General features: G+C 36.7%; 1 protein-coding gene across 2 annotated transcripts in view; it reads right to left on the reverse strand.

Moving 5' to 3' along the window:
- Window positions 1–19,275, reverse strand: part of Lnx2 (ligand of numb-protein X 2) — a 78,567-nt gene that overhangs the window by 47,143 nt on the left and 12,149 nt on the right. Inside the window, exon 2 of one of the 2 annotated variants that reach the window (XM_042685386.1) lies at window positions 7,607–7,754. The exons of the other annotated variant lie outside the window; for it this stretch is intronic. The gene's annotated coding sequence lies outside the window, so the exon portion shown is untranslated. The remainder of the gene's footprint in view (window positions 1–7,606; window positions 7,755–19,275) is intronic. 2 annotated transcript variants of the gene reach the window in all.

The raw sequence follows: 19,275 nt of genomic DNA on the forward strand, positions 1-19,275 counted from the left end.
GGGGGGGGGGGTGGGCCCTGGGGCTTGAACTCTAGGCCTGGGCACTGTCCCTCAGCTCTTCAGCTCAAGGCTAGTGCTCTACCACTTGAGCCACAGCGCCACTTCCAGCTTTTTCTGTTTATGTGGTATTGAGGAACTGAACTCAGGGCCTCATGCATGTGAGGCAAGCACTCTATCACCGAGCCACCATCTCAGCCCTTAAAAAACTTTTTTTGTTATTATAAAGGCGATGAACAGAGAGAGGTGTTACATTTACGTAAGTCAGGTAAAGAGTACATTTCTTCTTGGACAATGTCACCCCTTTCCTCATTTTCTCCCAATTTTTTACACCTGTCCCCACCCATAAGTTGTATGGTTAATTTTCAAGTTTCTAGTGACTACCACTGCTGCATTTGTTCACCCTTTGTCCTTCCATTTCTGTGCCTCTCCTTACCGTCCCAAAGACAGACGAACAATGTACATCACAATGTATACTCTTATGAATATATTATCTACTTAAATGATTTTGAGAGCAGTAAAGAAGCTACCAAAAACTCTGACATATTTTAAATAATAGGCTGAAAAACAGCTCATGTGGTAGAAAGGAGGCATGAAACCATTTACTACTTCCCTCTAGTTATGACTAACATGCTTGTGCTTCCTAGTGGGGGGTAGGAAGGGGAGGAGCAGGCTAAAAATATCTAATGCACTGTAAGGATTCCAGAAAGACTAGCGCACTAATGTATATGCCCCAAATCTAGCATTTGCAGATCATTCTCTTAGAATTACCTTGTTTGGGGATGGGAAGGTGGCTCATTATAGAGTGTTTGCCTCGCATGCATGAGGCCCTGGGTTTGATTTCTCAGCACCACATAAGCAGAAAAAGCCAGAAATGGCACTGTGGCTCAAGTGATAGAGCACTAGCCTTAAGCTGAAGAGCTAAGGGACAGCGCACAGGCCCAGAGTTCAGGCCCTACAACTGACGAAAGAAAGAAAGAAAGAAATTACCTTGTTTATTGTTTTGGTGGTATCGAGGTTGAACCAAGTGCTAGGGAAATGCTCTATTTCTTCATCTATGCCCTCAGACCTTTTGGCCTCACATTTTTAGAATGAGATATTAGGTAGGTCTGCCTGGGCTGATCTCAGCTTCCTACATAGCTATGGTGATAGGCACACATCACTGTATCAGCTAAAGTAGCTAGGATTACAGGTGTGAGCCATAGATACAGGCTTGACATTATTTCTGACTCAGAATTAAAGCACCTCATGCCCTAGCCTAAGAGATCCAGACTAGGGTAAAGGATGATGAAGTAAGGGCCATCACCAAAGTATGCTCAGATGGAAACCACCTGTGGTCCTTTTGACTTAGCAATGTCAAGTGTCTAAGAATACCCCTCTCATCCTCTCACCCTCTGATATCTTCCTGTGAGTAACTTCTGTAGGTGTGCATGTCAATCTCATTTCCACTCCTCTTGGAAGGGAAACATGGTCTTTTTTAATCTTTTGTATTTCTACTTCTTAGCATCTACAATGCAATAAAATGTTAGCCTACAATGTGTAACTATATAAATATACAAAACTATGTGCATTAATTTGTGGTAGTGCAAAGCAATCAACATACTGGACCCTAACCTGTAACTTACAAAGAACACAGCATTACTCACTTTAGCATTCAAAAGGCTGATGAAAGTTTGCTTGCTGAATATGGGAGGATCAAAATCCAGGTCAGCTTGGCTATACAGTAAAACCTTGTCTCAAAAAAAAATTGCATATATCTAAATGGGCATTGTACATGCACATGCATGTACACGCACGTGTGAGCACATATACACACACACACACACACACACAAACACAGAGGAGGGAAAAAAGGAGGGATTTTGAAAGCTGGCAAATCTGTTGTGAGAATACATGCAAGTTTTGTAAAAACATATTCAATATTTGGGAAAAATGAGTAAAAAAGACATTGTGAAAACAATTTTGAAACTGGGCATGGAGTTTACCCCTGGCTACTTTAGGAAGCCGCATTCTAAGGACTGCAGTTGAAAGCCAGCACAGTACTGGAACAAACAAAAAAGTTTTGACTTTTGCAGATATCAGTAAAGAGAATAGGTCATGAATGACTAACACAGAGCACTAAAGGGCTCTTATTTCCTTGTAAAGGCACGTGTTAGTCTTTTGGAAAACAAAAGCAGCCAAAGCAACAACTGAAAACTGGGTAAAATGTTGGATTGTAAATGTCCTCCAAAAGCCCCTGTATTAAATAAAAGACTTGGTGCTTGGAATGCTGCAAATGGCAGATGGTGGAACCTTCAAGAAGTGGGGCCACGATGGGGTCCTGTTTCTTCCTTTCTCTTTGATTTGCTACCTGGCCATGAGGTAATTCTGTATCACACACTCCAGCCATGATGTGCTACTTAGCCCAAAGCAAAAGAATCAACTGACCATAGACTGGAATGTCTAGTAAATCTGTGGGCCAAAACACTCCTCTGCCACTGCAGCATGTTAACAGTGACAAAAACTAACGCACTGCTGTAGGAGTTTGTTTTTCCTGAAACAAAGTATTTCTGCAGTCTATGCCCACTGGAAGAAGCAATCTGGACATATAAAAACACTTAATGATATAGGAGCTTTATATAAACTCTATTCTTAAATTAAACAACATTTCACTTACAATATTTAAAATATTAGTTCCAACAACTTCACAAATTTTACAATTTTCTTGATTTTCTACATAAGACTAATTCAGTAGACTTACCAATTTGTCTCCTTTCTCCTTTTAGCAACATTTGAAACATCATGTCAAATATTTGAAAAATCATTTTGTGTTTCAGGCATTCTTAAGGCACTACTTATGGTTAGATATATCCCTATTTAATAATCTAGGAAATTAGTAAGCTAAGCAAAAAATGCTAGAAGCAGTAAAATTAAGGCTCCGAACTCTATGGCAGCTGGGTAACTAGGTCACTACACACTCATTCTTTTCATCCACTATGCCTGTCAAATGTCTACTGTGGTACTTCACTAAAGACACTCTAGGGCTGGGAATGTGGCTCAGTGGTAGTGTGTTTGCCTAGCATGCATGAAGTTTGATTCCTTAGTACCACATAAACAGAAAAAGCCGTAAGTGACACTGTGGCTCAAGACGTAAAATGCTAGCCTTGAGCAAAAGATGCCCAGGGACAGTGTCCAGGCCCTGAGTTCAAGGGCCAGGACTGGCAAAAAGAAAAAAAAAAAAAAAGACACTCTAAAGACTTACCAGTGGTTTACGCCCTGATTATAAACAGTAGTTTTGCTAAAATGTTAATTGATCACTTGAACACATGTGAGTTTAAGCCTAATCCTAAAATACTTACCATTTTATGTTTGTATACATGATAAAATATTCATTGACAGCATTATACTTGCCTTTTAGTTCTAACATGTTAGTTTTTTTAGTTTTGCTACGACAGGATACACAAACTAAAATGTCCTTCCATGTGTAGTTCTCCTAATTTTAAGCCACCAAGCTATGATGAAAAACTTGCCAGGATAGAGGCAAATGCTACTTTGAATCGCCTAGACTCCTTACTTATTATACTTTAAAAAAAAACTATCCATATTGTTACTTTAGAACACATTAAAAACAAATTTATACAAAACTACTTAAAAAATACACCAAATGGTAGTAAAGCCTTTCCATATATCTGAGTATCCCGGACATGCTTCTACTGATCAGAAAGAACCTCTGTGGACAGAACTGCTGCTGCACCCAGAGCATGAGGCTCTTCCTGAGTGAAGCCTGCTGAGGGGAGCCACTATTAGGAGATTGTCCTGGATAATGCCTCAGTTTACAAGGTCAGTCATATCATGTACAATAGGTAGGAAAGGGTAGGTGGATGGGGGCAAAGGGAATTTTACTGCTCAGTTAAGTTTTTTTATCTGCTAAGTATGTAGATAATTTAAATGCTTCCTATATTACATTCAAGTGTAAGGGTTCAAATTGTAGTTAATTTAGTAAGCTTTTATATTCTTCTAACAGATGAAAAGATTTCAAATGTTCAACTTCTAAAATAACCCCTAAAAGTATTTGTCTTCAAATGATCTGTGACTTCTGTTAATTTTGGCTACAATTACCCAAGGGAGTAAAGTTCACCAAAAGGGCACTGATTTGGAGTTAGGAACCTGAGTTCAATATTTAGCTCTGCCACTCACTCTCTAGTAATGTGACATAATGACATAACAAACCACCGAAACATCTATAAATCTGTTCCCTCCTGGGTAAAGCAGAAATGGCATCTTGCTTCACAGAGCATTAAAGTACAAAATGCCTCACTGACAGAAAAACCTTTTATGAGCATTATAAAAGCACTGCAATATTAATATTACAAGCCAGTGTAACATTAATTCATCGTTGACTGAATCAGTGCCCATAGAGGGTGATGTATTGAGCATCCTAATTCTTCTAGTAGACTGGTGATCAGGACCTCTGTGGCAGCACTCAGAACACACGGCACTGGTATACCTCAGACTTTCACTCCTGCATCTGCAGAGTGAGCCAAACCGACTAGTGAGACTAGACAGATCTCAAAGTTCATAAATATAGAAATGTACTTTGAGTACAGGTTTCTTTTGCTTTAGCCTAAAGGACAAACAACTTTCTTTACTGTTACTCAGTAATTATGTTTACCATAAAAATGACCTAAATCTAAAGTCCTTTTGCAAGGTTTTCTTTTTTTTTTTTTTATCACAGTATAAGATATTTTCAATATCCTGATGTGAAAATTCCTATTTGCACAGACAAGTGTACATGTACAAGGGAGTGGTACAAAACACATAATTAGACACTTCTGTTATGACATAAGATACTACCATGTCATGAGATAAAATATTGTCTCTACTAGTTTCTAGACAAAAAGTTAGGTGATAATGCTGCAATCACTGCAAGACCAGTCTGGTTTACTTGTTTTTATTTATTTATTTTTCAAGACACAAATACCTTTTAATCTTCACAATGATAGTCATTATCTTAATCTACATTGCTTATACACTTGTTTCTTAAAAGGCAAACATGAGCTGGGTGTCAGTGGCTCATGCCTATAGTTCTAGGTTCTCAGGAGGCTCAGATCTGAGGATTATGGTTCAAAGCCAGCCCAAACCAGAAGTGGAGCTGTGGCTCAAGGAGTAGAGTGTAAACCTTGAGCAAAAAAGCTCAGGGACAGCACCCAAGCCCTGAGTTCAAGCCCCAAGACCAGCATTACACATCTAATTTTACAGTCTTACTTCTCCAATATATATAAAGTATTTAACAAGATAGGGCTCCTCTGTGATCAAACCTACACAATTAAATGAAGTGAAACTAAAGCATACTCAGAATGTGTCTTATGATGGTAGGGTCACCAATAATTAAAGTTGCTTAACTTCATAGTTTTAACTATAGGCAAGAGGTAAGAAGTTTAAATGCTCTAATTTTCAGAATGAACTAGCAACACTAATAATTTAAAACACATTTTTATTTAAGCTATCTGTTTTGTTCCAGTTCTAAGTTAAAATATAGAAAAATGATCAGATAAAAGAGCATTTGGGCCAGACCTCAAAGGACCATCACTGAGCAGGCCAGATGTTTGTACTTCCCAAAGCTAGTCAAAATAGACAATGGCCTCAGGGACAAGGACCAAAGCCGTGTTGGCATTGGTTTTTATCCAGAAAATAGTTCCATGTGAAACCAGAGGGCCTACTAACTTACTAAATGAGCTGTTTGAGTTATAATTCTATTACTGAGGGGAAAAAAAGGAAAAGAAAATCCTTACTGTATTTTAAATTACCTAGATTCAGATGTATCATGAGTCAGATATTACTTCAAGACATAAACAGCTAACATGACATAATTGGAAATAAAATTTTACTCTTAGGCCAGAGATTTTAGCTACATAAGTCTTAGGGATGATCAACAACGCACCCCAATTATATCATGCACTATTAATATATAATTTTTCTCCGATGCTTTTTATATCTATTATGTTGCCATAAAAGCACTACAATTAAGACTACTTTTTCATTTCCCTATTATCTCCTTTAATATTTGTCACTTGTTACCTGTCTCATATACATACAGCAGATTTATAGTTTGCTGCTGCTGATCTACTATAGTCTTCGCACTTAGAAAACAAACTTAATGGCAACCATAGCTTTGAAAGGAGCCAATACTGAAGCTTAGAAAATGATAAAAGAATGAGGCTTTACTATAAGACTATCTAAGCTCACAACTACCGCTGGTGCTCAATGGTCTCTTTCATGGAAAACTAAAGAATTTCAAGACATATAGTAGCTCTTTAAAGAGTAAAGTAGAATAAGATTGGTCAGGGCCAATTTTAAAACTCAGTTAATCTGTTTAGTCAAGAATGGTAGGTTTCAGTGAAATAAATCTCTATACAAATGTATAAGTTTATGAATGCTAGTCATACACCAAATAGTTCATTTACCACAATAAATGAATGTCAGATTAGAAGGGAGAGATCAGGCCATTTTTGTACTAGTTTTCCTGTATTTTAGACAGATATTCCTGATGGTATTTGCTATCTTCACCATTTATCTCCTCCACTTATCTTTACCTTTATGTTTTACATTTTATAACTTTACAGGCTAACTTTAAGCTATGAAATTTAGACTACTCATTTGCAAACAAAATACACAGGTAAGTTGCTGGGAGACACAAAGTTATCTGTAGAATTTAATGGAGAATAAGGTAACTTCTGGAAATTTTTGCATTAAACATGCTTTAAAATCGATTATTACATTTTTCAAAAACTGACTGTTCTTGATCTTATTTGTAATATTGGGCTTTGTTGCATTATGAAGGGAACCCCTATAAACTTATCTGAGGTGCTTTTCAAAAGTGATCGCAACCATTAGAGATTTCACTGATTTTATTCCTAATAAGAGATCTTTACACAGAAACAACATAAGAAATAAGAGATTTCACAACTATTAACTGTTCTTATATAGCAGTCCTAAATTAAATCTCCCCAAATCTAGCAGTCTAATTTAAAAAAACAAATCTTAAAATTGAGATGAAAAAATATGACCATTACCTGGCATAGATACTTCCTACTCTCCAACATTTCTCCATTTATTGAATGTGCCGAGTTAAGATTTTTTTCCCCCCCAGATCAGAGGACCAAATCAGGGCCTTGCACTTGCCAGCCCCACTGGGCTAAATCCCCAACACTGGATTTATTTTGATTGATTGATTTATTTTTGCTATAGCTAATTAATGTAATATGAGAGCCTGTCCAGAAAGAAAAGTATTTCTAGAAACTAATTATCTGACTTAACCTGGATTAGTCTATAATCTATTTCACACAGGAATAAAAAGCAACAATAGAAACACAAACATTTTTAGGAAAAACTTGGTAAATTAGGATAAGCTATAAATTAGATGCTCAACATACATGGATATAATTTTTGTTGATGTACTAAATTCAGAATTCATCTTAGAAATGCTTGATTCACTCTTAAAGCCTACAGACTTTCTATCAGAAGTAAATCTATGTAAGAAACAAAATATCTTATCTCTTGAATCTTAAGAAATTCAGAAAATTTACAAATGTTTTTAAAAATGAAACAACAGATTCATATAAACAATTACCTTATGTTACAAACCACCTTCTTTCTGTTCCCAATAATTCTTGTCATAAAGCACGGAATGCTGACACAGGGGACAGACAGCTCAACACCAATAAGCTTATTTCTCTTCTGGATGCTGAGTGTGCTTTCCAGCTATTTATTTGAAGTGGCTGAAGAAAGAAAAAAATGGACATTAGAACTGTTGTATATGTGTATATGTGGAGTTTGAAGTCTTTAACATATAAAGTATTATTTAATAAAACTGCTTAATTATATAGTAACTTGCAGTTAGGCTTATTGCAATTATATTAAGGCTATATATACTATTTTGAAAGCAGATGAAACAGTATCAGCTATTTAAATGGAAATAGAAAATAGGAGGTATGGTGTGCTTAATAGTTGAAAAGGTCAGATGAGTCAGTCTTAATATCATAGAATTCACAAATGCCTTAGACGACTAACACAAAATTCCAAGAAGAAACAAGTGTAAAAATACTATTACTGAATTTATTAATTTCTGATAGGAAATAATTTAAAATGAGTGAATTATTTTTAAAAATATTTTCTCTAACATCTACTATGTTATTTTCTTTGGGGGAAGGGTGAGACAGTAGTGATTAAATATTTTTATTACTTAAAAAATACTCATTTTGTTGGGTGCTGGTAGTTCACACCTGTAATTCTTGCTGCTCAGAAGGCTGAGATTTGAGGATCAGTTTGAAGCTAGCCCAGACAGAATAAGTCTGTGAGACTTTTACCTCCAATAAACTGCCCCTCACCGCCCCCCTGCAAAAGAGCAATCCTTGATTTAAAAAAAAAAAAAAAGAAAAAGGACAAGGACAGCATCCAGCCCTAGGACGACCCACAAAAACAAAAATTGCTTTAAAACTTATATGTTATACATTTTAACCATATATACACAAAAAATCATAATCCAACCTGTCAACATAATGTATTTTTCATATAATGTAAACATTGTTAATTACCATAGTGATCATAAATGACCTTAACCTTCTCCTGTTTACCTATACTTTCCAACTTTTATGAACGGTCAAAATGTAAGCTGTTTACTTAAGAAGTAATGTATATTCACCAAATGACCCGAACAGTGACACCTGACAAATTAAACAACAACCAAGAGGAGGGGGCATGTGCAACCAGGCATCCCTAATTGTTCAGTCTCACAGTGGGGGAGGAGGAGGAGATAATTATTTTCTTCATCTGACAAAGAGAAAATGTCTTTTCTAAGCATCTCAAACATGGTAGATTCCTCTATCCTATGAAGTGTTAGGAGAGGACTGGTTAAGACCAAAATTAGACTAAAATGCTAGTGGTAAAGAATCAAAGAAATTTTCTATTATGAGAAGCTCCCCATCTCCAAAAAACATTTGTTCAGCTGAGACAGTATGACTTCCAAAGTATGTGGTAGTCAATAAATGAAGGGAGCCAAAGAAAGGAAAAAGGAATCTACAAGCCTCCCAGGAAATAGAAAACTAAGAAAAATAAGAAAAACAAGCAAATTATTAATCCAGCAATGGCTTTAAAGTAGCTTAACTTCTGTTAGACAGGCACAGTTAGTAATCAATCAAATACACAGTGACATTTAATTAGCTTGCTCTTAAACAATATTAGGGGCATTCCCTGGTGGTAAATGGCACGCACTTGCCAGAATAGCTACAAAGGAATACTACAGTAACTTCAACCTAATTATAAAATAGTGAAAAATCACACCCTAAGGTGGAGTCAATAATGATTATAATGAGACATGCAAAGTATGAAGGGGCCTGATAAGAGAGAGCACAAGTGTAACTGGAACTCCACCTCTATACACAGGGACCAGGTCCCTGCCCATCTGAGAATCACCATTTCTCTTATTTGAGGAACCTTTCATACTTATTCCCTACATACTGGCTCTCATAAGAATTAGAACAAAAAAAGTACAAGAAAAATTTAGTTCTGTTTGTGGCTCCTGGCAGACAAAAATGCTTTCATATGCAATCCTCATTTTAATTCATTTCACCAGAAGGTGGAAAGCAGATAAAAGTACAAGCCAGGTGCTTTGGGGTTGCAACAGTCCAATAGTAAAGCACCTGGCCACCCAAGTGAGACCTAGATCTCAATCCTTACCACTGTACAACAACAAAAACCCTTTGACTTAGAGAACAATTTTAAAGCCAAGGTCAAAATGTACTACACAAGGTAAATATTTTTAACTAAATATAATTTCTATAGGTAAATTTTATTTACATACTCTGAAGCTGTCTTTTAATGTACATGAAGTGTCTAACTTGCTTACAAATTTATCATTCCAAACTTTCTACACACGCACACGCACACACGTACAGGGGTTTTGAACTCAGGGCCTGAGCACTGTCCCTGAACTACTTTGCTTGAGGCTAGTGCTGTACCACCTGAGCCACAGCTCCACCTTTTTTTAAAAAAAGAAAAAAACAAGGAAAGTGTCTCAGTATGCCTCAATATGAGAGTACACAGCTAGATGATCTGATATAAAGCTTAAATTGCCTACATTAAAACTAACAAGATTCTCTAAAAGTTACTTTCCTCATCAAAACCAGCAGACATCTTCCCCTTATGTGAACACTGCATAGGAGAAAAAAAAAAAAAAAAGCAAAGCTTTATTTCTACTATGCCCTTAAACTTGCTTCTGACCCCAGGTATGAAGAAAAAATAAATTCACTTAAACTCAACAATCACCACAGAAAACACCTGTGGCTTAGCAAACAATTCTACAACTAAGTCCTCAAATTCAATTCAGTTCTGACACTAGCTGAGAATAGCTGAAGGCACAGTTACTCAGGACTGACCACAGCCCTGTACCTTTGCACTATAGGTGCCAATCAAAAACCAAGGGTTGTTTTGCTTATGCTTCTGATTGTGGCTATAAACTAGGGTCATCATCATTTCTTTCTTAGATTCAACAAATTTATTGGGCCACTAACAGAGCTCAAGGAACTTACATCTCTAGGTTTACATAAAGGACACCAGATGGAAGCATGCACAGAGTGAAGCATAGAGGAAGTAGTGTTGACCAACCAAGCTCTCCAGGAACTTCCTAGAGATGGTCAGCTATCAAAAAGCTCTCCCTACCTGTCCTTTAGGTTATTATGGAAGCCTCACTTTATAGGGGTGAGTGGTTAAATCACACCCCAGATCAACCTTCAGCTGCATTCCCTACGAGTTAGAGGTTGGGGCTGAAAGTCCCAGTCCTTGGATTCCCCCCATGGACTAGCTACTATTCTAAAACTACCTAGTATCTGCAGGCCACCAGGCAATTCATTAGTATACCAAAAACATACTTACCAATTTGAAGGATTTTAGAAACTGTGAAAGAAACTAGGAGCAAAGGCTACAGAGAGCACTGCACCTCAAAATTAAGGTTTCAGTCAGCCTCCCCAGTTGTTCTAGTCTTTAGTCTTGGTCATTAACTTTTCTGCCTTTAGATCATTGAGAGAACAGCCTCAAGGGCCTGTATAATCATCAGAAGTCAATCTGTCCTCGAACTCATCCTTGCAAAGCCTTCTGACAAATTATGACACAATAACAAAGCCTTTATCAGATGCCAATACCTGGCTCCTGGACTTCCCAAACTCTAGAACTATGAGAAATAAAAATCACTTCTCAAATTAAGAAGAGGGGTTTCAGGGACTGAAGCACAGCTCAGTGGTAGAGCCTTCACCTAGCATGCAACCATACTGGTTGACCCCAGGAAAAAGGAAAAAAAGAGTCAATAGAGAAAAGACTAATTTCTATTGTGATAATTTCAGAAAGTTTTGTTGGAGTAGTATATGGATTCAGAAATGATACTTAGTAACTCAACAGCTCTGTTCAGGAGACCAGGAACCACAGCTTCAAAAATACAAAGAATTTAAAAAGTGGGGCTGGGAAGGTGGCTCAGTATAGAGTGTTTGCCTTGCATGCATGAGGCTCTGGGTTTGATCCCTCAGCACCACATAAGCACAAAAAGCCAAAAGTGGCACTGTGGCTCAAGAGGTAGAGTGCTAGCGTTGAGCTGAAGCGCTGAGGGACAGTGCCCAGGCTAAGTTCAAGCACAACAACCAGCAAAAAAAAGTATTTAAAAAGAGAATAGGTATGCACACCATATGATTGTGTAAGCATGAGATAGGTCTGAGAGAGGGACTGCTGTACAGACAGAAGGGGAGAGATGGTCAAGAAAGGATGTGATTATATCTACTTCTTAAGACAAGATAGCTATCAGTGGGGGTTTGGTACAAACAAAAAGCGTTCAGTAAAACAGGAAGTTACTGCAATGGTCAAGATGAATGACGTGAGAGTTTAAACTCAGATCATGCCTAGGAATAGTCAAAATTGAATGATTTTGTATAACATTTAGGATAGGAAGCATGAAGAGAGAGGAAGAAAAGGATGAAAAGAGGGAGAAGGTGGCAGCATACTATAAACAGCACAAATATATTCAACAAAAAAAATTTCCTCATAATTCTCATAATATTCCCTATATTCCTTTAATTCAGAGTTTCAGTCGTATATAAGAATTTCTGATAGCTCCAAATTAGTGCATAAACTGCAATCTGTTGAGACATAAGATTTCCTTATACTTACATCTAAAAGGAATAGATCTAGTGAGATAATTTTAATAGGGAACATTTACTAAGCACTCACTATGTGTAAGCCATGGTATTAATGTGATATGTGGGTATTAATAGATGTAATCTTCATGATAACTCTTGAGTTAGGTATCATTCCCACCTTCCTCTTCATTTTTCAGATAATGAAACTGAAAATAAGGAACATTAGGTAACTGATGGAAATTTCTGTTAACATCAGGAGACTAATTTCTAGAAGAAAAATCTACATTGTTATTTATGTAAGGGCCAAAATACTTAGATGGACTTACACTCTCACAGGAATTTCATGTAATTTTGTATTTTTTCTTTTTGATTTTTGTTGTGATAAAATGAAGCCTCTGAAATTGACATCTCTTGATAACCACAAAATTCAAATAAGTCTGCTTCTCTGTTCAGCTATGAAAATCACTTTGAAGGAGCATAAAACTAAGAAACAGCTCAAATTTTGAGCTGTCAATCAATCTTTCCAAAAGCTTCTTGGAAAACTTATATTTGCCAAGGGGCACAAAATATTTATAAGGATCTGAATGCAAGCTGCTTATAAAGGTCTGCACAGAAATGTTTTAGCCAGGTTTAAGGCTTTCCTTCTTTTATGTCTTGCAGACTCAGATATCAAAAGAAGGCTTTATGCTTCTTCACTGGAACCATGCCCTCATCTAAGCACCCACTATTACCATGTAACATAATTTCTCAAGATCTGGAATTCCACCTGGTTTTGGATTATATGTAGAAATAACTGAATCTAACTGCTTCTACCCCAACCTACTCACATCCTCAATGCAATCTAAACTTCAGTTCACTTAAGTTACAGAAAATAAAATTATGTTCTAGCCAAGAAAAGGCCAATTAGGAAAGAATGAAGTACAACATATCACAAATCAGGAGGGTATCATCTTCAGTAACTATCTTCAGTAACTTACTTTCTTTTCAGCAAACTATTTTAATGTAAAGGACTTCAAGAGTTCCAGCAAAATGAATATTTAACCATTTATGACAGGCCTTACTATGTGGCCTAGGCTTGCAATCTTCCTCATTACAGGTATAGGTCACTACTCCCAGATATTTAACATAGCTTTCAAGGTTCATCCATGTTATAGCATACATCAAGTGTTTCCATTCCTTTTTTCAAAAAAAGTTATTTTTTAAATTTTTACAGTACTGGAAATTGAAACCTAGGATCTCACACATGCTAAACAAGAAGCCTTACACTGGATTTAAGATGCAAGACCTAGCTATCTAAATATTTAAATGTGCAGGTTTGGGTTCAGAATGGCAGTAAATATTTCCAAAACAATACAACAATCCTGGGCTGGGAAGGTGGCTCAGTGGTAGAGTGCTTGCTTCACATGTATGAGGCCCTGGGTTCGATTCCTCAGCATCACATAAGCAGAATAAGCCGGAAGTGGTATTATGGCTCAAGTAGTAGAGTGCTAGCCTTGAGCTGAAGAGCTGAGGGGGTAATAAATTTTCTTCAAAGACATTAAAATCTAACCAGTGATTAACCACTAGACAATGAAAAGTATATGTGCTATAGAAAAAAATAAACATAATTAGAATTAGTAAAGGAAGTCTTAAGCAATACTAATAAGATACTATACTAGGTGAACGAGTATGTACAGAATTCTTTCAGCTGCAAGACAGAAAACCTGACTGAAACTGGCTTTAATTAAGTAAGAGGTGTGGCTGAATTCTCAGGCTGCTTGCAGTGAATGTCTACAGCAGTTTTAGGGTGCAGAGTCATAACCCTCACTCAGCTTCCACAATATTGCTAATAAAAGCCTAAGAATCACATCTTCCTGTCTCTGATGGGGTAGGTCACATAACCATTCTGAAACTAATCAGGGTAGCAAGGGTTGTGTGATGATTTAATGGGTTACTTCCAGAACAAGGCACTGATTTAACTTCCCCAGACATACAAGGATTCAAGTAGAGAAAAGATATACCTTAAAAAAGAAATTCCAAGACTCTGACTGGTAACTACCCCCAAAGTAAGTGTCTACTATTTGAACACTCTAAAAGTCGAACAGTATCATGATCATCATCTATAATATCTTCTTGATCCCAAGTCCTCAGACAGAAATCTATAGATTTCCCTAATGTTACTCTGTATTAGAAGTGTCCATTCAGTGGTTACACATGTGGCCAACATACATCTACACACTTGGTATTACCTTACTGCATTACTTTCTTACTCCAACAACCTGGAAATTTAAAATTCATTGCCAATGATTTAACTATTCCCTCAAAATTCTATTCTCCACTATTGCCACATTGCTAGTCATTACACTAATTGCTTTATACACTTTACTTGATTTAGTCATTTCAACAAATCCTATAAAAGTCACCACTGCCCTTTTACAGATGAGGAAAACAAGATTCAGGGACGTTAAACACTAGGCTGAAAGTGACTTGAAATAGAATTCAAAACTTGGTCCATCCAATTCTAAAGTCTATGTTCAGTGATACCTGAAATTGTTTTCTTCTTGTTCCTCATCATTAAAGAAAATCTTTAGCATCATAGAAGCAACATGTAACATGATCCCAGCAAACCCATATAATTTCTAACAGTCCATTTGAAGAGAAAAACTGTAACAACAGTCCTAAAGACTTCTCAAATAAATAACAGGAGAGATAAATTCTCAGACAGAACAAGTTCAAATAGGAAATCAGAATAAACATCAGAGAAGCAAAGGGAAACAAAGTTTATAAAATCCTTCATGAACAAACAGATCATTAACACCTCCACTATTATTTTCCTAACAACTCTGTATGAACGTTTTCAAACACACAGCAAAGTTCACTATCTTTACAGCAAACATATCTTACAAGTCTACTACATCTATTTTATTATACTTGCTATATCACAATATCTACCCATTTTTAAAATCATTTTCTGCACTTCAATTTAAACAAGTTAGCATACTTCTCTTTAAATGCTACAGCATGCAGTCATTAACTGAAGTTCTGCATTTTCACTTCTGGTACAAAAAAACTGCATATAACTACAGATCACTCTATTAAGGGATGTAGAAAATAATCATTACTTATGGGCGCTTTCCAGTTCTCTCTACCTCGAGAGGCAACCACTTCTCTGGTATTTTTTTTTTTTTTTGTAGATGAGTTTCACCCATTCTATAGTACCAACTAGATGGTAATATAGAACATGTATATTTTGGGTTAAGTCTTCTTTCACTCAGCATGCTTCTGAAATTCACTTATGTTGTGGTATGTATCAACAGGTTTCCTTTCCATTGCTCAGCAGTATCCAGTGTATTCTGTTCCTTCTTGATGGATAACTGGATTGTTAGCAATTGGCAATTATGAACAAAACCCTCTCTGAGCCTAAGTTTTCAGTTCTCTTTGATATGTACCTCAAAGTGAAAAGACTGAGTTAGAGGTAGGTATCTGCTTAGTTTCATAAGCAATTGGTAGACCTCTCCCAAAGTGGTTGTACTATTCTGTATACCCAGCAAACTGTATAAGCTCTGGTTGCTCCATATCTTGCCAACAGTTGATATTATCAAAAGTCCTAAAAAGATTATATGAACAAGAATAACTGAGTTATATGAAATATAAAATAATCTTAAAACAAATTATAAGGGCCAGTTATAGTGGATCATACTTGTAATCCTAGTTACTTAGGAGGTGGGGATAGAAGGATCAGTTTCAGGCCAGCCTAGGCAAAAAAAAGATAGTGAGACTCTATCTCACAACAACCCCAGGAATGGTGGTACACATGTAATCACAGCAACAGGGTCGGTGTAGGTAGGAGTATCATGGCCTGAAGCCAGCAATGGGCAAAAGTTGAGGCCCTCTCTGAAAAATAAAAGCAAAAGGACCAGAGATGTGGTTCACACGGTAGAGTGCTAGACTAGCAAGAAAAGTACCAAGTTCACACCCCACAAAAAAAAAAAAAAGAGAGAAATTATAGTGTCATGAATAATTTTTTGTTACGAGGGTTGAACTCAGGGCTACCTACTTGCCAGTCTGGCGCTCTACCAATGAGCAATGTCTTTAGCCTTGTTTTTGGCCACTTATTTTCAGGACAGGTTCTCATTTTCTTCTTGGGTTCATTTACTTTAGGTATATGCCACTGCATTTAGCTTTCTTCTGTGGCAATGACTTGTGAACTTTTCTACCTGGGCTGGCCTGGAACCAAAATTCTCCATGCACCATTGAACCCAACTATGGATTGAGAAAGAGGTCAAATAAACTTTTCTGTCTGGGCAGGTCTCCAACAGCAATGATTCTCAGTCTCCCAAGCAGCTAGGATTATAGGCATAAGCCACTAGTACCTGGCTATGATGTTACAAATTTTCATACATAATATTTATACAAACTTTTTTTTTTCTTTTGTTGGTCATGGGGCTTGAACTCTGGGCCTGGGTGCTGTCTCTCAGCTATTCAGCTCAAGGCGAGCACTCTACTGCTTGAGTCACAGCACTACTTCCAGTTTTCTAGTGGTTTATTGGCGATAAGTCTCACGGACTTTCCTGCCTGGGCTGGCTTTGAACCTTGATCTTCAGATCTCAGCCTCCTGAGTAGCTAGGATTACAGGCATGAGCTACCAGCACCCAGCATGTCTGTCATGGGGCTTGAACTCAGGGCCTGGAGGCTGTCCCTGAGCTTTTGAGCTTAAGACTATCCCTCTACCACTTTCAGCCATTTTACCACTTCCACAAACTTTTTTTTTCATTTTCCAAAAACCCCATAATTGAAACTATACTTTCATTTATTAGCTCATGAAATAATAATGCTGTCATCTAGCAGCACTGTTTCTTGGGAAACTGGTGGAGATAACTTCTTTTTTTCATCTCTTAGGACTTAATACATCAACAATTTATGACTCAATCCATAATTTAGATCAATGACTGAGCATCTGTTGAATAGAATACTGTCAGCTCTCTTTAAAATTTAATTCCTGTTAATTCTTACATTGAAAGACTTTGTTACCATTCCCAACTTAACTGTCTAATGTCATTAAGTTCTGGGGGAGCAAGACTTGAACCTACCCTTAAAAGTAAAACCAAATGTATTTTGCTACAAGTAAACATTTCGAATTAGTTCACACAAGTAGCAAACTGTCCAAGAAATAACAGCAAATCATTCCTTGATATATTATGATTATTTTCAATAGAATATGGTTATGTAATCAGTGTCATTATAGAACTCAGGATGTGCCTATCCAAATTAGTGAGCTTACTATCTGCTGATGACAAAGAAATAGTACCTACAGCAACCCAGAATTCTGTTATATGTTACTTGCTCATAATATGTCAGTGGGCAGTCCGTCCCTATATAGTTACACTTTGCTTTTCTACCACATAAATGGCAACAAAGCAACTAATGTTACTATGACTTTACAATGATATGATTTAATTCAGTGAAGAAACTGCCTAGTTAATGCATCCCTTCCCACAAGAGTAGATATCCAACTGTTGTTTTAATGCCTACATCTTAAGAGTACCAGTTCACAAAGCAAACCTGTTTTCTGCATATATTCTGAAATAATTCCTTTAATTAAAAAAAATGGGGCTGTATACATACTTGTAAGCCAACTACTTGGAAAGTGGAGATTTGGTAGATCTCAATTTGAGATGAGTCTGGGAAAATGCCTGTTTCTGCCAAGTGCTGGGTGTTGAACCTAAGGCTTCCTGCATGCCAGACAAATGCTTTACCACTTGAGTTATACTCCTGGTCTAAAGATAAAAGTTTGGGTTTTTTTTTTTTTTTTTTTTTTGGCTGTACTGGGGTTTGGACTCATGGTCTTATACTTGCCAAGCAGTATTCTAACACTCGAACCACTGTTAATAATCTATGAACTGTTTTTTCAACTTGAGTCTCTTTGTCTTTGATGTCATGTTCTGGGTAATAGTTGGAACCATAATAACTACAAGAGCTATGTACATATGTAGTAATGAGAAAAATAAGTATTTCTGTAAGCAAAAGCTTTACTGGGTAAGTTGAGGCACATTCCAAGAAGTAGGGTTAAGCCAAAGAAACAGAGGTTAATGAGAATGAGGGATTCATGGAACTCCTTTGACACTAAAAAGAGCATTATAAATTTTACTCATGAGATGCTGTGGTTCACAAGTGTAATCCCAGCTACTTGGAATTCAGAAATTGGCAACAGTCATGGTTTGGGGCCAGTCAAGGCAAAAAGTTAGTGAGAATTCTTCTCAACAAGTAAGTCAGGCATTGTGGTACATACTTGGAATTCAGAAATTGGGAATAGTCATGGTAGGTAGGATCATAAGGTTAAACCAAGGTAGAAATACAAGCCAGAAAAATAGCTAAAGTAAAAAGGAGTGGAGGCATGTTTCAGGTGGTATAATAATGCCTGTATAGCAAGCACAAAATCCTGAGTTCAAATCACAATACAACCAAAAGATTTCACTCAAAAATTTTACTGTAGTTAATGAAGATTTCCTTTGAAATCCATCTATGAGTATCTACTACTAATTGTTCTAATTAGATTACTTATGTAATATAAAAAATTAAAAAATTCCAAAAACCATATTTCAAAAAAAAATTAGAGAATGATAAAGAGAATGAGTACATTGTGTACATACATAGAAATGTCACAGTGAAACCTCCTTTGTGCAACTAATGTATGCTAATAAAAAATTAAGCAACTCCATCTTGATTTATTAAAAAAGTTCAAACAATCATTTTGTCTGTAATCGTATTCAGCAAAGAAAGCCTTTTTATGTAATTCAAGAGACAAACACCTTTTTTTAAAAGTAGTAGGTTACATGAGATCAGGAAACTAAAATGAGACAAGCTAAATTTCAAAAGGACTAGGAAATTAAAACTACTTTGAAGTTAATTTAAAAATAAATGTATTTTTAAAAATCTATAGATAGGCGGGGCAATGGTGGCTCATGCCTGTAATCCTAGCTACTCAAGAAGCTGAGATCTGAGGATCATGGTCCAAAGCCAGGTCTGGCAAGAAAGTCCGTAAGACTCTTATCTCCAAATAACCACCAAAAAAACGGAATGGCACTATGGCTCAAGTGGTAGAGCACTTGTCTTGAGCTGAAGAGCTCAGGGATAGTTAGCAGGC

The sequence above is a fragment of the Dipodomys spectabilis genome, unplaced genomic scaffold (genome assembly GCF_019054845.1).
Source record: "Dipodomys spectabilis isolate Male_0828 unplaced genomic scaffold, ASM1905484v1 ptg000095l, whole genome shotgun sequence".
Taxonomy (NCBI): domain Eukaryota; kingdom Metazoa; phylum Chordata; class Mammalia; order Rodentia; family Heteromyidae; genus Dipodomys; species Dipodomys spectabilis.